Consider the following 20,178-nt stretch of genomic DNA (forward strand, 5'->3'; position numbering starts at 1 on the left):
TGGACACCTGTGGGCTTTTCAACTGTGAACATGGAGGGAGGTGGGCGGTTCTTAGAGAAATCCCAGGGAAGAAAATGGCGGAAACACCAACTCAAACCTAGACACAAAATCTATAGAAAAATGAGCGAAATAAGCCATTTAAGACTTTATAGTTTTCCCCACTAAAAACCAGGGTCTTGGTACTAGAGGCCTACTGTATTAGTTTTACTGGCATCACCAGATATGAAATCACACCAGCTTAATAAAATGGGAAAAATCAGGATGGCTCAGTTGGTTAAGCATCTGCCTTCGGTTCAGGTCATGATCCTGGGGTCCTGGGATTGAGTCGCACATAGGGATCCGTGTTCAGTGAAGATTTGGCTTCTTCCTCTGCTGCTTCCCTTCTGCTTGTACTCTCTCTCTCTTTCTCTCCCTCTCTCTCTTTCACAAAAATAAATAAAATCTTGAAATAAAATAAAATGGGAAAAGTCAGACCATGACAAACCAGCTTGGCACTGAAGTCCTAGCTTCAGTCAGGATTTCCTTCTTGACCCATGAATAACTGAGAATCACTATTTAGTTTCCAAACATACCGGGGTAGTTTAAGCTGGGTTTATTTTCTTATTTTTGTATTTTATTTTTTGGGGAGGAAAAAAAATATTTTATTATTATTTTATTATTTTTGATCACTTGATTCATTTGGAACAAATGATGTTCAAAACATATGTTAAGAAGTTCAAATTTTCCTAATTCTCTTTTCTTTTATGACATCACTGCTTTTATAGGTCTGTCAAATATAGACAGTTTCATGTGGCTCTCCTATATATTTTGAGACTATGTTACTGATTTTCACTGTCCCTGCTTTCTTATATTTTTCTGGTTTATTATGTGATAACCTTCCTTGTCCTCAAATACTATCTTTTCAAGGCTATTCCAACTGGCATTTCTGTGGTTAGAGAATCTTTTTTTGACCAGTACTTCTCTAGATAATCCATGGGTCTTTATTCTGATTAAACTCTATTTGGCCTAATGTCTGGTATACCATTTTTTCCCCCTATCTATTATACTTTTTATTTGATCTCTGCCCTTTCCCCTGCCTTATTTTTGATACTTTATTTCAGCATATTTTCATTAATCTGTTTATTCTCTGCCTTGAAGTCTTTGGAAGTTATATTTTCTGTTTCTATGATAATCTCACCAACAGACTCAACTCTGATGACTTCATTTTTTTTTTTTTCCCTAAGTCAACCCTTGAGCTCCGAGGCATGTTCAGGGTTAAAATACACCACATGTGGATAAATCCACCAGTTTCTCCAGAAACCGGGATGCTTTTATCTGTTCACTTATCAGCCTAACAGATATAACCAATGGAAAGGAACATAACATATCCCTGGGTTTAGGGGAGAACCAGGAGCCCTAAGGCATATCTCCTCTGGTGATGGAATTTAATAAACTGAGTTCCATGAAATTGCCAGTGTTTATTTGGTTTTGACTCACAAAAATGGCAATTTAACGGAGTCCAGTTCAATATTTTACTTTGCCACCTTGTTATTTATTATTGTTATTTATTATCAATATTTATTATTTATTGTTATTATTTATTATTGTTGTTGTTATTTATTATTTATTATTTATTTATTGTTATTTATTATTATTATTATTATTGCCTTTCTTACATTGCTTCCTCTTTGCACCTTTTTTCTGTTTCCCACTACAAATCTCTGCATCTCTCTCTCATACCCTCCTCCTTGGCTCTTGCTTTGTCTCTCTTCTGTGTCTCCAAAACTCTGGGAGAGGAAAGGGGAGACCTTGAATCCTGAGTCAGGTACAACGTGTGGTTGCAGGCATGGTTCTGTTGCTGGATGGCCTGGCCTTAACGTTCTCCCTCAGAGTGACTCTGTGTAATTTACTTACCCTTTCTGTGCCTTGGTTTATCATCTACGAAATCAGGTTCATAATGGTCCCAGCCTCTTGTTGTGAAGTTTAAATCAGCTAATGTAGCTAAAGGATATAGAAAAACACGAGTGGGATTCTCAGTAACTCTGAACTAAGTCTCCTTTTCTGGATTAAAGTCTCCTTTTTTTTAGTTTGACAGGATGATACATTGAAAGACACTCATCATATTTTATTGAGGGAAAAGAGGTCATGAAACAGTAATTGCAATTTCATGCTGTAGGAACAGCATCTATATTTATACATGCAAAAGAGATACAGAGAATTTCCTAGATTGTGGCTTATGTATCACCTTGTGCTTTCTAATTTTTCTAAAGTGAACATGTATTTTGCGTAATAAACTACATAAAAAATGCTTCGACTCTGGCTTATTTATATTTTTGTTCTATGCAGCGTTTCAATTACTGAGTTAGGAAGCAGAGACTGTGTCTATAAGCCAGAGGACAGTAGGTTGATGTGGCCATTTTGATGGGGTTCAAGCTGTTGGGAGACAGCTCAATTCGATGGGTAACCTCAGAGAGATTGAGAACTTGGAAACAGAAGCACAGAACCTAAAGCCATGAGCCATGGTGCAGGAAGGAGGACGGTCACGTGCTGCAGCTCATAGGTCAGTCACAGGTGCCTCGACTGAATGAATGAGCTCAGATGTTGGAGCCAGCATCGAACACAGACAATGAGGGGAACACGCAGCTGAGATGAAAAAAACCCTGCAGCCCCAGAGAGAGGGGTGCAGAGAGAAGCTGCCTGAGCTCCTGAGGACACCCCAGCCTTTAGTTCCAGGGCCCCCGAGAGTGGGGGCTTATGTGTAATCCGTTGCAAGCGACGTTTTCCATGCAACCTCAAAATCCATTCCCTGCTTGGGAAGCAAGCTGGAGTGTTTCTGTTTCTTGCCCACAGAGGCCCAGGGAATCTCCACCAGCTGCTTACCATGTCCTTGCAGCACCCATCCTTACCAGCCACCCCTCATGTATCCGATTGCTTCTGTCTGCCGGATTTTGTTCTGTTTTCCAGTCGCAGAATGAGGGAGAAGAGCTTTGCTTGCGGTGGTAGCTGGAGGGTCAACTCTGGCTTCCCGCCATTACCAAGAACCATTGGCTCCCGTCCATCAACATAATTACCGAATCTTAAAGCACTGGAGATGGGAGCACACGTCTCACTGGGAATCTCAGTTTCGCAGAAAGAAGCAAAGTCAGGACATGTCCCTCCGAGGCAGGGCGCGAGGGCTCCGAGCAGTGAAATAATGAGGCCAGCCCTGGCTCATGTCATTTTCCTTCATCTCTTACTGTCAATGTCAGAGTATTAAAACAGGAGATTTCAACCCAAGAAACCTAAGCCGATTGCACGAGGCCATGGTGATTCCCTCTAAGTCAGACAGAATGGCACTTGAGGTCACCGAAAATCCTGAGGTTAGAAGATTTTCTTTCTTTTTTTTTTCTAAATATAGAGGATGAAGATTTCGCTTCATGATAGAACCAGACCTAGCATTTCAGTCTCTTAATTCCAAACTCACCACTCCCGCTACAAACGTAAAGGCCACCCATGTCCTCTTCCCGCCACCCCAGGGCCCTCTTGTGACTTGGGGTCGTGCTTATCTTGAACCGTACCCCCTTTCCCCGCCTAAGTATTCCAGCAGTGGGAAGACCCTGAATTGGAACTTTGTAGGACTGACTGCGGCGTTGTTCAGGCAGACGGATGCTGGAACAGCGTCACTTTTCCATGGGACATCATGCGAGACTACAGAAGGATGCCCGGGAAGAGGTTTAAGGAACACTCATTGTTCAATGAGGAACGCAGCGAAGAGCTCGATGTACGGGAGCCTGCATGTCATTCTGCAAGGTGACGCACTTTGCCCGGGACCTGGCCTTCTAAGTGAAAGCTGGGGATCATCTGTTCTTATCTTGGCTTCTTAACTGGGTACGGAAATGGGTTCCAGTTTAAACACAAAGCATTAGACACAGCACAGCTTTATGTCATTCACTAACCCAGAGTTATAATTATGTACACGGAGAAAGGCTGATGTTTGCCTTCATACTCTTTATTTTTAAAAAGAGAGAGTGAGAATCACTTAAACTAAAACAGTAGATTTTTCTTCTACTTAAAAAATGCCTACTTTAGGGGCACCTGGCTGACTCAGTCAGTTAAGTGTCTGCCTTCGGCTCGGGTCATGATCTCAGGGTCCTGGGATTGAGCCCCATGTTGGGCTCTCTGCTCAGCGGGGAGCCTGCTTCCTCCTCTCTCTCTCTCTCTCTCTTTCTGCTTCCCTCTCTGCCTACTTGTGATCTCTATCTGTCAAATGAATAAATAAAATCTTTTAAAAATGCCTACATTATAAGGTGATGAATGTGTGGATTCATTATTATTACTCTCTGTGCATTAAAATGGGTTTCCAAAGTATTAGTACTTGAAAAAACTATTAGCTCCTGTGGAAATGACTTCACATATATACGGAAAAGAATCCTCATGAATTTCTTGAAAATGTAATAATTCTTTGCTAGATGCTTAGAATATCTTATTTACTCATTTAGCCATGCATCAAAGATACATTGAATGCAAGCTCTATACCAGACATTGTGTCAGGTCCAAAGTAGGGAAGTTTTATTATGTAATGGAACAAGTCTAGAACATTCTCCGTGTGAGGGGGCCGTGGAGAGCCAGAGAAGTAAATAATTTGGGGGAAGAATAAAAGTACCCAGGGACTCTGGTGAGTGTCTTCATGATGGAAAGGTTTGGGGAGATGTGAAAGTCCTGCAGGCGACTCCTGAGTAATCAGGGGACTCTTTGTTCTGATCGCTCCTATCTAGGAGGGGCAAGGGGTACTTACGTTTAATGGGCACATGCTACGGGATAGTCACAGTATTGGATCATACACACACACACACACACACACATGCACACACATGCAAAGATACTAGATGACATACATTATGTATATGTTTATAATATTTTGAATAATATAATAATTAACATTGTAATCATTTTAAATGTAATTAATAATGTAATTACTTAAAATGTGATTATTGCAATCAGTCTGCGATGGAAGTCTTACTCGCCCATTTGAAGGAGGAGGGGTTACCTCAGAGTCCCCTGTGTAAGGTCGTACATAAGAGGAAGAATGAAGATGTGTACTGAAATCTACTGAATTCCAGAACCCATTGTTCTTCCACTTATGTTGATATCCAGAGAATAAATCAATCAAAAATCTTAAAACTCAAATTTTATTATGATATATGACATCACTTATGAGGTGTGTAAACTTGGACAGGTTCTTTAAGTTCTCTAGGCTTCGTCGGACCATCTTTAAGATGGAATCATTGCACTCTCACTGCCTGTCTTAAAAGGTTGCTGAAAAATTCAATGAAATAAGTCCAGGTACTCAACTATACTGAGTAAAACACACAATGGTGTCATGAAAGTACAGTGCAAAAACAAGCACCCGTGGAATGTTGATAATTGTTTAAGTTGAGTGTTTGGGTACAAGGGATTCTTACTACTTTTATGGATAAAATTTCAACAGAAGTGCAAAAAATAGTTTCTTTCTTGACCACTATAGGTTAGATAGAATGGTGGTTAAGAACAAGGATTCAGGAACCAGAATGCCTAGCTTCGAATCCTGTCTCTGCTGCTAACTAGCTGTGTGACCTTGAGCAAGTTACTTGACCTCTCTGTGCCATGATGGCCTTATCTATAAAATGAAGTGAACATAGTACTGACATTATGGATTTTTTCAGAGAAATAAGTTGATATTTGTTAAGTACTTAGTAAAGTACATACAAGTACCTGATAAAATAAAAACCTTTTGGGTTCTGAATAACAAGGAAAATGAAGCTCAGAAAGGTCAAGGAACTTAGAGTCCCAGAGTTAGTAAGTAGCTGTGCCTGGGTTTGATTCTGGGTCAGTCTGACTCCAAACCTTGAGTCTGTGTGCCATGCTGTCTCCCAGTGGGGACCTCCTGTAATTCACCCAGGTCCTAATTTGGCAAATGATACTATATTTACTGTAGTATTGGAGGGCGTTTCTGAAGTCTGGAGGGCTGCTGGATGAGTCAGTTTGAAGGAAGCCTGAGAAACATGCCCTTCAGAGGCCAAGAGACTTACCAGGCGTGCAGCAGGAGACACTCTCTGAGGAGTCCTAGGCTTTCTGGAAGGCTTTGCAACTCAGATTCCTGGGGCGCTGGATTTGTGTCCCACCCTCCACACAGATCACATAAAAGCTACCCGTGTCCATGATGCTTCCTCTGTTCCAGATATTGTTCTAAGTGCTTCAGACATCATGCAATCAGTGCACAGTTATTAATCTGGATTCTCTTGGACAACCCCCTCAAGCTCTAGAAGACTGAGTCTTCCTGCAAATTGACTACCATTATTTGCCATTGAACTGATGTGTTAGCTCTGGTGTGAAATGAAAAACAGAATGAGGCAGATTGTGTGGGCTGCTCAGTCCTATATAAGGGTGAGAACATGACAGCATTACCGTCCTCTCTTCAGACTGATGTTCTCATTCTTTCTGAATCAAGTTCGCTGAGCCCATCCTACCTGTGTGACAAAGTGGCGATTTCTCATGATACTGGAAGGAGAAATAAACACAGGAGGGGATGACAACTTGACCTTATTTCTTAAGGAAGAATTTGTTTTAAAAGCTTAGCTACTTTGATACAGAGGGAAATACTCATAAAAAGTATTGGTGGCACATGTATTATCCAAGAATGTTTCGTCCTTATTGGTTTGACTAAAGTATATTTCTGAGGTCAAAGCTCCGTGGTCAAATGCCACACTCGGATGTTTTGGTGTCAGTGGTGGGATTTTTTTTTTTAAAGCCTAGATCTGGATTTTATGACCCTCTCCAATTTGGTGGCCAGTCCCCTGTGATCACAGGGAGGGCAGAAACATGAGCAGCAGTGCTTTGCTGAACAATCGATATATTGCTTTCATCACAAGAGATGGTGGGCATTTTCCTGTTCGACCTCTTCAATGATTCTGTGTGGGAACTGTATTTATCTCCCTTCAAAAGTGGGAGAAACTGAAATCCGGGAGCTGATGAAACTCGTTTGTGTCCCTCTGCATACCCAGCTAGTGGTGGGTCCAGGATCTCTATGTAAATTATTGGCGATACTTCTATTGTTGCTGATCAAACTGTAACAAATCTCTGCTGGAAAAGTTTGATGATCTTAGGTCTTTGGGCTGCTCTAACAGAATACCTGAGACTGAATGGCTTATAAACAAAAAACTATTTCTTCCAGTGCTGGAAGCTGGCAAGTCCAAGATCAAGGACAGCACTGGCAGATTCAGTGATGAATGAGGACCCCCTTCCCAATCATAGATGGTTGTCTTTTTGCTGTGTCCTCACATGACAGAGGGGGCAAGAGAACTCTCTGTTTTTTTTTTGTTTGTTTGTTTATAGAGTACTAATCTCATTCACGAGGGCTCTATCCTCATGTCCTCATTACCTCCCAAAGGCCCCACTTCCAAATACCATTACACTGAGCCTTAGGATCTAACGTGTGAATTTGGGCATGGGGCTTCAACATTCACTCTACAGACCCGATATTCATAAAAATAGACATAGCACGATACTGAAAATATGAACTTACACGTCAATGCCCCCCAACACTTTAATTCATGAAAGTAATTTAAAAACAGCCACCCTAGATCCTTAGGGAATTATACATAGCTTTTGCAAAGCTGCTCAGTGGAATGGTTTAATACTTTAAGAACAGATTTTCCAGTTTTTTGGGGCCATGGTGAAACACTGCCAAGTTGTATCATCTGCGAATTCTTGGGATACTCAAATATAGAAGGGGAAGCCTGCTGATATGCTCAGTCCATTAGGATGACAGTGCAAGAAGAAGTTAATAAGAATCTTATATATAAAGTGACATTTCCTGAGATTTGTGTAAAAATAGTGAATATAAATGATTATGGGGAAGACAGCTTATTAGCAGAAAGGTTCCTTTTTCACCTAATCACCAATTATTGTAACTTGGGGGGAAGCCAGCATGGCAACTGCTAACCTTCCTTTGTCATTGAGTTTCTCTCTCTGAGAGGGACACCCACCAACTTTGTGAGGTAGCAAATGGCCAGCTGGGTCTCTGTGTTCCACACACAGGAAAGAGTTCAAGAGATGGACAGTTATCCACACCCAAGATGTATTCTGTGTGGAACTGTCCTTCCTTCCGAGAAGAACAGGCAACCATGTGAATATTCTAGAAAGAACCATAGAGGGAGCCCTGTGTGGGTTCCCAGAGAGGCTAGACCACCTTCGTGTGGTAGACTGGCAGCTGTTGACATCCTCATGTTCCAGAGTGAGCTCTAACAAGTCTGGAGCCTGGCTCTGCTGACCCCAGTCCTTCCCAACAGCAGGCCATGTTGCTCCGAGGTCCACTCCAGACTGTTCGCTGAGGTTTTCTTCTCCAGGTACTAATAACTAGGTGAAGCAGAGACCCAACAACCATGTCTTCTCTCTCAGTGATCTTGTGGCTCGTTTCTCCCACCTAACCCATTCATTCCTCCCCCTCAACATACTCTGGGAATTACTGTATTTTTCTCTGCGTGTTTGGGCTGATTACATATTTGTTGGTCTTGTCTCTCGTACACCCTCTTTAAAGGGTGGGGACGGGGCCCTTCTCCACTATCCATTATCTGGAGTGTCTACTCTCAGGACTTCATGCCTGGTGGTGGATTGGGGGGCAGGGATGGGTAAAGGCTTGTTTACCAGTTGTTAGTGTCTCCCTGGGCTCTGTTTTCTACCCCGGGAGCTAGTCTAACCAAACCTTTGTGGAGTCTGGTCAAGGCAGTCCAGATCAATGCCATTCATAGAAAACAAGTTTCTCCTGTGAGTGGAACACAGGGCAAGGCTCTTTCTGTCCATAAGACGTAGTCTGTGCCTCCCAGAGCCTTCCAGAGCCTTCTGCAGCCTTTTAAGCCAGAAGAGGCATTAGTGCAACACTTTGCATCTTTGTTCTTAACAAGCTCTGCCGGGTCTGATTCGTTGTAAAAGGAGTCATCAGTGAGCTGTTACCACTGATGAAGTATTAAATGCGGAAGAGTTATTTTTAAAAGTAAATTCAGTGGATTCAGATTTATTTTTCTCATAATCCTTCACAATTTTTCTAACATTAGTGATGAATGTGAAACTTTGGGATTTACGTCTTTTTTCTCCCCACCCCAAGGAACATGCCTTACTCATCCCAATGGACCAATAGAAGGATTGGCTGCTTCTGGCAGAAACATAAGGAAGCTGGGTGGTGAAGCCTGTACAGCAAGCAGCTTACCAGCTCTGACCACGCCTCCCAACCCCCATGCCTTTCTCACCTGTCCAAGAAAACTCATCTGAATGCAAGTCGTGGTGGTCATATTATCACAGATGCCATCTGATGACGGGGAGAGGGATGTCAATTCTGGTGGGGAAGGAAAGACAGTAGGTGAAGCTCTTGGAGAGGACAGACCGCAGTTGGGTCTTATAAAGCAGTCCCAACTTGGACAGAGAGCTCTGGGGCGTGGGGGCTGCCCAGCAGTAAGATTTAGGCAAAGTTGCCAGAGGGGAAAGTTTGGCAAGCGTTCAGGGTCCTATGAATAGTCCAGCGTGGGCAAAAAGATGGGAAGGAGGGGTCTAGATGAAGCTGGAGAAAATCTTGAAGGGTTCTCCGCGGAAGACAGAGGTGTCTAGACTTTACACGGTATGTAGTAAGGACCATTCACATTTTTCAAATGTGGCCCATTAACGTGCATATTTCTGTGTGCTGGGCACATAGAATAGTTCTTAAGGTATCCTGGAAGGGTTTAGACACATGTGTCTGCTTTGAGGGATTAGGCTTTTTTCTAAACAGAGCATAGTGGTTAAGAGTCCTGGCTCTAGAGACAGCTAATTTGGGTTCAAAAACTGGCTCTATCACGTATGAACCTCGGTTGGCCATGCCTCAGATTCTTTATCTGTAAAATGAGGATAATAAAACTGCTTATTTCATGGCTTTGTTACAAAGTAAGTATTACTAATACTAACTCATTAGTATTTGTTACTAATGTATTAAAATGTAAGTGCTTAGTATTATAATAAAGATCCTAGCCCAGAATAAGGGGTGAGCACCTGCTAATTGCTAAGATGATTATTATTACTATTATCTCTCCTGAGGGGCACCTGGGTGGCTCAGTCGGTTAAGCATCTGCCTTTGGCTTAGGTCATGATTCCAGGGTCCCTGAAACGGAGTCCAACATTGGGCTCCCTGCTCATTGGGAAGACGGCTTCTCCCTCTCTCTTCTCTGCTCATGCTCTCTCTCTCTCTCTCAAATAATAATAATAAAAAATCTTAAAAAAAAAACCCAAACTATTATCTTTCCTGAGTAAGTAGGTAGGTGTTCTCTGGTTATTTCCTGATGATGTGGGCGAAATAAGACACACCCATCTTAAGGACTGAAGAGGAATATGATCTGGGGATTTTAAGTTTGAGTAGGAATTAGATACCCGGACAAGAGGAGGAGGTGTGTCTGGTGCCTTTTTGGGTGTTTATTTGCCACTTTTCACATTCTTTCAGTCATACATTGGTTGGTGGGTTAAGGTGTTCTTTAAATTTTCTCAAGTTCCACGTGTCTATGCTCCTCATGCCTTCTTTAGGGCATCTTCCCAGTCCCTACTATTTAATACTGTATAATACTGCCTTCAAGAAATGATCCTTCTCCGGTTTTAGAAACTGTAATTGTGGCCATAAGATTTATCTCTTAGAGAGCAATTAGTCTGCACAGACAGATCTTTGCATGTTTTCTAGTTTTGAGAAACACTTCTCCCTCTGCCCCAAATCCCTTTTTCCTGTTAATTGGTCAGTAGCTGCTGGTGAGCAAATCTCCATTTGCTCCACCATCTGCTTTAAAAAAATGCCTGAAAATCTTTGCATAAGAGGCTTCCCTGACTTGGCCAAAAGAGGGGGAGGAGAAGGGGGAAAGCAACCAAGAGGGATACCATTGTTCAATTTTCTTGGTAACAGAGACCGGGAAACCATATATAAGAGAAATGGAACTCAGGAATCTTTGAAATGGGTGATGGTCAAGAAAATGGTACATTCAATCTTTGCTATTTGTTGCTTATGAATATTCTTATTTGTACTCATCCTAATATCCTCTGAAAGGGCTAAACATTGTGGAGGGAGGGACTGCATGTAATGTGGGACAGATGGTCTTAAAATGGGCATAAATGTCTGCTGGGTGCCTAGGCCAGCCGAAGCAGGAGGGGCAGAGCTCAGTGAAGGACAGAGGGTCATTGGGACATAATGATCAAGCATCTCTGGGAGATGCTCTTCATTCAGCAGTGCAGTGTCTTTCATTGACCAAAGGGCTCTGGCAGAGAAAAAAGAGGGAAGTATTTGGGAGAAATAAGAATTACGGGTTCAAGAATCAGGGAAATGAGTGAAGAGAACTGAATAAAGCAGGTTGCCCTCCATAATGTGGGTGGGTCTTGTCTAATCAGGTGAATGGCAGAAGGGAATCAAAGGCTCACCTCCTTGGAGCAAGAGGGAGCTCTGCCAGCAGATGGCCTTTGGACTTCACCTGCAACACTGGCTCCTCGTGGTTCACCAGCAACTGCCTTCGGATGTGAATAGGACTTGTCAAGCCTCGTACAGATGTGGGAGCCCATTCTTTAAAATAAATAAGTCTGTGTTGGGAGATTCCTGATGAGTTCAGTGGTGCAATAGGTATTTCACATGTATCTCATTTCATTCTCTTCTCCCCCCTACCACTTTGTTCTTAACACTATTCAACATAATTATTCAAGGTCACATAGCTACTTGGTGGCAGAGACAATAGTCAAATCAACTTGTGTCTGACTTCATTCTTTTTTTTTGCCCCCCTCCAAATATATTCTTTTTTTTTTTTTTAAATTTCTGTCTGACTTCAAATCCTATATTCTGCTCACCAAAATATACTCTTTAAGACCCAGGGAGGGGCTTAAAAAAAAAAAAAAAACTAAAACTTGAATCCCTGCCTTTTGGTTGGTGTGAAGATTCAAATAGAACCTAACAGGAGACTTAACTGAGGCTCAATTAATGGGCTCCCTGACTCACTGTGTTGGGCTGGGCTGGACAAAACACAGCCTCGGGTCCTTGCCAGCTTGGGTTGGCTGGAATCAGGGTGACCCGATCCTTCTGAGCCTTTCAGCTTTAGTGGAAGGAGAGGTGATGTTTCTTTCCATCCCAGGTGCCTGGAAGTTCAGCTGGGAAGTCCATTATCCCACCAAGGACCTGCCAAGGAGATGCTCTGCTTTTCGGGTCCTTCTCAATATTTCCTGGCAGCAGACTCCCCCTTTATCCCTGCCCCTCTCCTTTAAAATGGGGGACCTGGACCGCACAGGGGGGAAGGAAGTGAATTCAGGGTCCGAGGTCTAGGAGAGGGGCTGGCTATTGGACAGAGGCATGACAATTCTCTCCCTTATTAATCTTCCCTACTTAGGGAAGCCGAAGTCCTGAGATAAGGAGGCAATTTTCCTGTGACTGCTTTCTGACTGTTGGCAGCTTGAGTGGCAGGGACTGTAAAACCAGAGGAGGTTTTTCCAATTGCTTTGAGCCGCAGAGTGAGTCCCCCATTGTCACATGACTGAATTCTCCACTTCTGGAAATTAGGGCCAGCTGTTCGCCAGCCAGCGGCTGAGAAATATGGGGGAGCCCCTTGGCATATGGGAAGCATGCAATCCCACTACTCTAACTGGCTCTGGGCTCCTTTGAATGTTGGGAAAAGAAAGGAGGAAGGAAGCATAATTTTTTTTCTCCCGTGGTTTTCTTTAAGGGGATTCTGCGATGTACCAGCAAATAAATATTCAGTATTCTTTTGTTTTGCTTTTGTTTCATTTTATTTCATTTTTTCAGTGTTCCAAGATTCATTGTTTATGCACCACACCCAGTGCTCCATGAAAGTTATACACTCCAAGGAGTGTTACGTACATTAAACCCTACCGATGCAGCCATCTTGACATCTTGGCTATGTGCTCATTCTAAATCTTGGCGGGAGTGTGTGTTTCTTCTGTCGGTGAGTCCTTGTCTCCAGAAACTCAGACTTTGATCATCACCGAGGAAGCAGATTAATTATATCTCACACTGTCAAGAACCATAAATGGGCTACATATCAAGATGATAAGAATAGGGCTAGATCACAAAGTCAAACCCAACTAGAAGCTGAGAAAAGGGACAGGTTTAAAATAAAGTGGCTCGTAGAAATTGACCATCAAGCCTGGGAAAAGGCACACCAGGCAAATGTAAATTAAAAGAAAGTATGAATCTTCACTTAGCAGTCAGAGGACAGAAAGCCAAGGTAAAGAACATTAAACGAAACAAAGTCGGTCACTTTGCATTCTTAAAGAGAAACCACATTTACGATCTAACAAATATGTTCCCATGGTCCATGGGACCAGGAAGATTCTTTTTCTTTCTGTTTTCCTTCTCATCCAGTACTTTGGTGAAAAAAATAACAATATTTATTTATAATGATTTTATTTTTATTTATTTTTGTTTTATTTATTTTCATTATTTTATTTTTATTTTTATTTATTTGCTTATTATTTTATTTATTTATTTATTTATTTATTTATAGATTTTATTTATTTATTTGACAGACAGAGATCATGAGTAGACCGTGAGGCTGGCAGCGGGGGGGTGGGGGTGGCGGGAGCAGGCTCCCTGCTGAGCAGAGAGCCCGATGCGGGGCTTGATGTCAGGACCCTGGGATCATGACCTGAGCCGAAGGCAGAGGCTTTAACCCACTGAGCCACTGAGGCGCTCCCAGTTTTTGCTTTGTTTTGTTTTTCTAAGAGAGAGAGAAAGGGAAAGAGAGAGAGTTCAAGCAGGGACAGAGGCAGAGGGAGAGGGAGAGAGAATCTTAAGCAGGCTTCACCCTCAGCCCAGAGCCCAATACAGAGACTTGATCTCACAACCCTGAGTACATGACCTGAGCTGAAACCAGGAGTAGGATGCTTAGCCTACTGAGCCACACAGGCACCCCTTTAAGATTTTATTTTTAGGTAATCTCCACATTCAACATGGGGCTTGAACTCACAACCCTAAGGTCACATGCTCTACTAGCTGAGCCAGCCAGGCACCGCCCCCCACCCCCAAATAGTATTTATTGACAAATCAATTTATTTATTGTAAAAATCAAGTAATTTCAAATTAAAGAACAATCTGTATTTCTAGTTTCTCTTGTAAAATCAGAAAACCCAACAGTGTAGGAGGGTTCCCTTTCTCCACATCATCTCTAACATTTGTTGTTTCCTGTCTTGTTAGTCTTTGCCATTCTAACTGGTATAAGGTAGTCCTGAATGTTCATGTCATATCCATCAGCCAGGGAGAGTTTGGCAAGCTGTGTCCTGGGCGCCAAGTCTGGCCCATCACCTCAAGAAACCCACACCGAAGACATTCGTGCTAAGACACATAATATAAGGTCAGTAGAGAAAAGCAATTGCATTTCCATGAAGTACCAACAGATAATTAGAAAATGAATTTTCAAAAATAATATCTTTATGCAGGCATCAAAAACATAAAAGAAATTAACCAAAATTCTCATATCTTCACATAGAAAACTACAAACACACTCTGTTGTATTTGTTTCTTAGATCTGCCATCACAGATTACCAAAAACTGGGCATCATAAGTCAAGCACTACTAGTTAAGAATCAAAATTTAGTCCCCTATGTGCAGACTTTTTCAGCCCGGGTTCCATGAAAGCATTAATCCCTACAGAAAATGGTTCTGGGGCAGATTTAGGACCGTTCTAGATGCAAAGGAGAGAAGTTAATTCATTACATATAATAGATGCTTTAGGGCACTAGGGTTTCATTCCCTGTGGGGTCCCCTGTTGAGAAGGGTGTCCAGATGCTTCACTCCTAGAAGTATGGTGGGGGGGGGCAAGAGGGGGGAGAGTGAGAATGGAGAACCCCGCAGGATGCCGTTTGACCCTATCAGCCTGGCAGTCATTTATTTCCAAATCCTGGAGAGTGAGTTTTCCACATTCAAGAGGCAATTGGGCCAGAAAACATGAATGGTGTACTCAAGAGCTTCTTTTTCCCTTCTTGTTCAGAATAGACTCTTTGAGATGTTGGCTGTGCTGGGATTTCCTTGCCTCTGCCCTGTAGCACTCACTTCAGCCCCTGGATGCTATTTTCTATTTAGGAACCACCATTGAAAAAGTGCTTAAGCCTCTTAGGCTTTCAGGAACTACCGTTGGAACACTTCCGATGAAGGCTAAGCTGAGAAAGGAATCCCAGATGGCTTAAGTGTTTACAAAGTAGACTTCTTCTGTGTCTGGGCTTTTCTGGACATTCCAACAGTCTAGCCTGGTGGTAACTGTGGTCCTACAAGACTCATCCAGTGGGATTAGTGCCGGTTGGCTCTTTGATGACCTTGAGCAGACCAGCAGAGCACAGGAGACCAGAAGAAGGGGGCAGGTTGCTGGACACACAGAAGGGGGCTTTCCTTTCTCTGGAGGGTGACCCAGGGAGACACAAGACTCCTTCAGCATCATGGTCTGCAGGACTGTGTGGGAGAGAATGTCCTAGATCTTCAACACCTAAGGAAGAAGATAAGCCATCATTTCCATGGGGTTCTGAATTGTGCTAACATTAAAGCATCCCACACAGGTCAGTCATTATTAGGCAGCCTGGGGTGCTCATCTACCTTCCTCTGCTAATGCCTGGTGAAGGTCCCAACTCACTTCTAAGAGGCTTACATACTCACGAGGACCTGAAAATTAAATATGTAATAGTGGGCTCACCATAATTCATTCTTATGATGATCCTTTTAATTTACCAGCCACAATATATATGTGGAATGGAGGACAATGTTCCAGAAACAGTCTTAGGCTGACACAGTATAGGTGTGAAGGAAGGAAGTGGCTTGTATCCAGTTGTTGGAGGCAAGACTCAAGAATGGATTTTTATTTATTTTTTAAAAAGATCATATTTATTTATTTGACAGAGACCACAGGTAGGTAGAGAAGCAGGCAGAGAGAGGGGTGGGGGGGAAGCAGGCTCCCCGTTGAGCAGAGAGCCCGATGCGGAGCTTGATCCCAGGACCCTGGGATCATGACTTGAGCTGAAGGCAGAGGCTTAACCCACTGAGCCACCCAGGTGCCCAAGAATGGATTTTGTTTTTTAAAGATTTTATTTATTTATTTATTGGACAGACAGAGATCACAAGTAGGCAGAGAGGCAGGAAGAGAGAGAGGAGAAAGCAGGCTCCCTGCTGAGCAGAGAGCCTGATGCGGGGCTTGATCCCAGGACCCTGACATCATGACCTGAGCTGAAGGCAGAGGCTTAACCCACTGAGTCACCCAGGAGCCCCAGCCCCTGTGGAAATTGCTTAATCGTACTAAGCTTTTGTGTTTTCTCAGCTTTGAGGACAAACAACGGTACTCCCCCCCGCAAAGAGTTTCTCAGAAGATTTTGTGAGAAAGTCTACGTAAGGTACTAGTACAGTGCGTGGAGCGTAGCAAAGTCGTGATCAATGATGAGCTATTCTGGGGGGTTCTTTTAAAAAAAAATTATCAATTGATTGTAAATTCTTTGATCCCATACCCTTCACCCTCTCTCAAACATCCTACCGGCTTGACCCCATTTTCACACCTTTTTCTCTCTCTTTGAGGGCACTTGAGTCTAAAACATGGTTGAGACCCTGAACTAGGATCTCTTCCATGTTCTGACAAAACTGACCCAACTGAACTCCTGTTGTGGGGGTGAATTGGGATGATGAGCAAAGAGCTTGGGAGTCCTGGCAGGAGATCTATCCCCAGGTTGCTGCCTCTGGCATAAATGGCGGGGAATCTCCAGGTGATTTGCTAAGGCACCACACCCTAGCGGAGGGAGGTGTGGGGTCTCTTTGCTAAGGGAAGGTAGCTAAAAAGCAAATACTGTACTTTCTCTCTTGACAGCAGGAGGAGCATGGGCCATGTTCCATGGACAGCAAGAGCCAGCGAAACAGCAAAGCTCACCTTCTGCATCCTTGGAACGGTTGGAGAACCCATCCTTGATCTTCACAGATGGCCATATCCAGAATGTCTAGGCAATGTCCTTGGAACAGTGGCATTGCATGATGGATGATGTAGGGACTCCACAGCTGTACAGAGCCACGGGCCTCTCCCTGGGAAGCTCAGAGACTCGTAAGGGTCAAGCAACGTGACCCCTTGGAGCATGAGTGATAACACAAGGATTTACAAATGAACAATACAGCCCCGAAGAATGGATCTGTCCCACGGGCCTTGCACAGACGTTTGGGATGATCTCACCATTGCCCTTTTAACACACCTTCTGGAGTTTTTCTATTTTGGTCAATGTGTGTGATGACTGTGACTGTCTTGGACACCAGCAGAGAACAAGATGGTCTGTGTTTCAGGAGTGCACACCGTTGGGAATGGCTTCACGGCAGAGAACGGCTGTGTAGACATAGCTCAGACGTTGGCTGTGTTTCTCTCTGTCCTGGGGGTGGGGGATGGGGGTGAGGAGAAGAAGATGAATTGTAAATGCTGTTTTTGTTGAAAGTTTATAATCTGCGAGGTATTGCTCAACGTGTTTTGGATGTATTTTCTCAGTTAATCCTCATTGACAAGACACAGACAAAGGCTATGGTTTCTCCCATTTTGTGCATGAGGAAATCAAAATTTAAAGAGGTCAGATAAATGACTGCTGGTCACAGAGGTAGAACAGGGTTTTGAACAAGGTCTGGTCCCAGAGGCTGGGCTCTTAACCCACCAAGCTAAAACGTCAAGACTTTTAACCTGGTGTAGAGAACTATTGGCTTGAACAAGTTTCTTCAAGAGAAGTGCCTCCATCCTTGATGAATGCCCTTGACTCTGACTAAGCGTCCACAGGACAGGGTCTGTGTCTTATTAGAATTTAGTGTCCCTGCACCTGGCTGTTGGCCCGTACTTGATAACCAATAAATGTTAGTCAGCTCAGCTGGCTAAATCGATGAGTTCTCTACAGCAATTTCTGAAAGCTAGCCTTGCAAATGAAGAAACATTGCTGCCTTACCTTCTCAGGAGCAGACAAAAATCACTAACCTCTCTCAAGATTCAAATCCAATTCAATTAAAAAAACATGATTTATTTATTTCTGGCAAGAAGTTGAAGTTAGAAACATTGTCCTTCTCCCCATCTATTCGCCATAAATTATTACCTTGTGTTCGCATGGAGCCTGATAGGAATTTGGATGGTATTATGTAACGGTGGCTTAAAAATATTTGTGAAAACATCGATGTATCCTTTATAAGAATGGACTTGACCATGTCAGGAGACAGGACTGCAGGCCACCAAGCCAACGTTAAGCGAACCCGTTTAATGTGGGTTGTCAGATTCTGGTAGTTCTCAAGCCCGGGAGTGGATTGGGACAAAACTCAGACCTTTGTCTATAATTGTGTTAGCACCAGGGACTCTGATCAAGATGAAAGTGTGTTTCTTCCTGGGGTGTGCCAGTAAATATCTAACAAAAAGCTCTCTTGAAAATTAAAAAAAAAAAACAAAACAAAAAAAACCCTAGTGTGTAGCATTGGTTTGTTTATGGGATGGGGCACTCAATCCATGGTTGATTTTAATTCCATTGAAGATGGAGTTGAAAAGAGATATATATGCAATCATCTCTCTTGAATTGGTTTGAATGGACACCAACATATCACTTACTCCTCTAGAGCTTCTACCCTGGTCTATGTGGGCTTCCCAACTCACCATCCAAGCATACGAATGGCCACTGAGTTGGTTTTGTTATTGTGGCTTTTTGTCTACTGGACACTGGAACTTCATGGACCAGATGCTCAGTTATCAGGCTCCAGGTTTCCTGTGATGCTTTATTCTGGACAGAGTAGTATCTAGAAAGTCGCTGAGAGTCCATATGGCCCAAGACTTTTCAAATAAACAGTCATGAGGATGGTAGGAGAGAATCCACTCAGTCTTCGTGGTTGTGTCCCCAGCCTAAGAATAACTAGTTCATTAGGGACTGATGGGTGGGGAAGGAGCCCTGTCAATCATCAGAAGCAGGTTAAGTAGGAAGTGCTCTGGGCAGCATCTGTCATCGCCCATCCTTGAATGCCCAGAATCCTTGGCTTGGAAGTTTCAGTTTATTTATTTTTTTAACAGATTTTATTTATTTGACAGAGAGCGATCACAAGTAGGCAGAGAGGCAGGCAGAGAGAGAGGGAAGCAGGCTCCTCGCTGAGCAGAGAGCCCGATGTGGGGCTCGATCCCAGGACCCTGAGATCATGACCAGAGCTGAAGGCAGAGGCTTCAACCCACTGAGCCACCCAGGTGCCCCTGGAAGTTTCAGTTTAGTTGAGTAAACCATTAAGTGCTAGACCCAGAAAGGTGAATGACGACCAAGCCTTCTGCCAAGGAGAGGGGCATGAAAACTCTGTGCTACATACACAGGTGGATGGAGAGCTGTCCCTCATGCTGAGGGCCTAGAGAGGAGCATACCTACATCAGACTGAGCTCTATGGGGTGGTAGTCAGGGAGGGCTTCCTGAAGAAGGCAGGCCCAGACAAAGTCTGAAGGGATGAGTTTCCCCATAGCTTGCTTGGATAGGACTCAAGTCATTCAAGTGAGTTGGACTCTCATTCCTTAAGATCTTCATAAAGGAGGCTCTTCCATCTGCTTCAGATCCCAAGCTTCAACATTTGGTAGGATTGTTTCTAGAAGTGGATGTTAACAGTCCTTGTGGCAGGAGAGCTGGGAAATTTGCGGGTTCTTAAAAGAATGTATCTGATCAACAAGGGGCTGAGAGCTGATGCTATAGGGTCCCCTTACCCTTTCAGACTCAGCAATGACAATTGTCTAAAGAAGCACGAAGATTATTATTGCAAAATGAAGGTCTACAAGAGCCACTCAGGGAAGATTAACTTTTCTCAAGACTCATAGAGAAGTCAGAGCGAATCACCCAGCGTAGGATGACCACATTGTCCAGCAGATTCATCCCTCTAAGCCAGGATGGCTTTCTGAGATGAGCTGGGAAACTTCCACAGAGTTGGGAAACACATGCATGGGCTGTGAGGTCTTCGGCTACCCCCAATGTCAGAGTGAGGACGTGCCGCACCCCAGTTCCTGTGACTACGGACGACCACCAGCGGTGGTGTAGAAACTCTAGCGATGTTGCAAAGCTGCCCATTCTTTTGAATAAATAAAAGGGATGAAGGGTGTGTTCTTAGGAAGACTTAGGCAGGATGACTGCCTCAGGGCGATGGCTTTCGTCTGGGGAGACCTGAAGAACTGAGTGTCTTTTATAGGAAAGTTCTCGGTT

Source organism: Mustela nivalis (assembly GCF_964662115.1).
Source record: "Mustela nivalis genome assembly, chromosome: 17".
NCBI classification, from domain to species: domain Eukaryota; kingdom Metazoa; phylum Chordata; class Mammalia; order Carnivora; family Mustelidae; genus Mustela; species Mustela nivalis.